Source organism: Nicotiana attenuata, chromosome 11 (assembly GCF_001879085.1).
Source record: "Nicotiana attenuata strain UT chromosome 11, NIATTr2, whole genome shotgun sequence".
Lineage (NCBI taxonomy): Eukaryota > Viridiplantae > Streptophyta > Magnoliopsida > Solanales > Solanaceae > Nicotiana > Nicotiana attenuata.
Genome location: NC_031999.1, coordinates 13332252 through 13334778, shown reverse-complemented (window position 1 = coordinate 13334778; position 2527 = coordinate 13332252).

Sequence of the window (2527 nt, the reverse complement as noted above, 5' to 3'; positions counted from 1 at the left end):
CCACCATTCTATCCTATAACATTAATTTGTGGAGACAAAACATTACTAATGAAACAATGTGATTGAATTGATTAGCAGTAATAAAGAAATGCATATATATAGGTTTCATATATTGCTGATGGTACTTCAGCTTATATGTGCTATTGACATCATGTTTTTATCTGTTGTGTCATTTTTAGGATAATAACATGTTTGATTTTTCATTAGAAAAGAATTTTTAAAGTCTGTCAATTCATTAGATGCCTTTGATCAATAATGAAGACTACAAAAAAATACTTCTTGGCTCTCATGTATATCTAATTTTGAACAGAGGAAAGCGAATCATGAATCAGGAAGGGCGCTCAAGTAAAGATAAAAAATTAACAAAATGCATTGCAGCCGGATCACTTGCATCTTTGCGAAACCTAAAGTTTCGTCATTGTAAACAAATAGAGTTATTAAAGCTCCAAGGTCACTGCCTCTGCATTCTATTTCTACACCAGCACAAACAGTACATGAGCAAGTGCAACAAATGCCAACGAACTCTACACCTCTTGCATCACAAGCAGTACGTGAACAATTGCAGCATTCTACTTCTACCGGTGGATCACTACCTCTGCATTATACTTCTACACCAGCACAAACAGTACATGAGCAAGTGCAACAAATGCTACTGAACTCTACCTCTCTTGCATCACAAGCAGTACGTGAACAATTGCAGCAACTACCAGTCGTACTTCACAAACGGTACAAGAACAAGTTGAGGATTCTTCCAATCATGAAATAAACGAACAATCCGAGGAACAAGGCAAGAACATATAGATTTCAATCGTCAATTTCACTAACCTAATGACTTTTGGTTATTATTCTTACTTCATATTAATGCAGGTCCTTCTGCCGAAAAACGAAAAAAGAGGAAAAACTCAGATACAAAGTGTTCATGGTAGGAAAGAGCGCAAGCAAATTGTGCTAAAAGAGAACAATCAACCCATAGGCCCTACTGATGATGATGTAAATGAGGTGGGTAGCTTCTGATCACGCCCAACTCTAGTCCTAAAAGGATAAGCGGTCGCTGCAAATATAATCCGGTCTAAAAGTCCGGAGTCAAATCCCACATAGAACTAAGGTTTCACTATAACTGTTCAATATCACTCATAAGACAAGCTCGAACAATTCCTAAGTTATAATATTATGATTTTTATATCGAACGAATTAAATAAGAAACTAAAACAGTAAATTAACAACTAAAGATACTAAGGGTTGGAGATTGAACTTTAAGAGGTCTAGAGTTATGATTTCCCCAAATGTTGGAATCCTTCATGCTATGTTCCCTACAATTTCGCCTATGTATTCTCTACTAATTGTGAGCATTTTAGGTGCCGTAATTCTCTCTCGAGCAACTACAACAATTTACTAGACATATTCTCTCGAACTACGCTAGTTGGCTTTATCTAACCGTACATATGACCACGTCAAGGCTTTGTTATTTCTAAACCTTCCTTTAAATCGATTGTATTGATTTCTCACATACGTTAGGAATGACGTTGTTCAACAACCACCTAAATATGTATCCTTTCTCAAGAAACACATAATAAATAGGCACAGTTAATCGATGGCCATTCAATCAACTGAAATAAGCACGTAGTTGAACAAATAGACAAATTCAAAGGTTAACATGTATTAAAACATAACAAGAATTCATCCTTCAAGAGGTTCCATCAAAACCCTAGATAAGAAATTAGCTATTCATAATAGTTTGCAAAAATACAATACTAGAATTCATAATACAATACAATACTATCTTCCGTTGATCCCGAATACGATCCCGACTTAATTCCTTGGGCTTTTAATCAGACTTCAAAGCTCCAACTCACTTGAATTCATTCCATAACTACTACATAGCTCGGAATCACTCCTACAAGGCATAAAACACACAATTAGTGCAAAACACTAGCGATTAAAGCGCAAACTCAACTAAAGTGCAGTAAATTAGAGTGTAATAATCGACTAAAATACGTAATTATAGCCTATCATCAACACCCCACACTTAAACCATTGCTCGTCCTTGAGCAATCAAACTACACTTTATATAGACACGACCCTTTTAAACAATTCTCCTAACTAATCACACCAAGAATATTTAAAATAGACTAAGCACAGAAGCGTAACATCTTCACCTCAAGATTTGACTCACAAGTACCACGCATTATTCACAACTCACCCACTTACTCTAACGTAGAGGTCACTGACATTACCTTTCCTTCATGAATCATGTGCCCTCACACAACAAACGAGAGTAGTTCCACACAATAAACTTTAAGAACACTTAGGAACTCAAGATAGAAAGAGTTCACTCACTCTCAGAAATAATATTCATATGCCACAAAAGATGCACCATAGGCTTGCCCGTAGTGTACTACTCTACTAATCGAGCTCATTCAGTATAGGATCAAGTAGGACTTTATTTGGTTGTAATGTAGGCTGCGGGACGGGTAGGATACATTTAGATATAAGAGTGACTACACCTCCCTAAGCACTTTAATACATA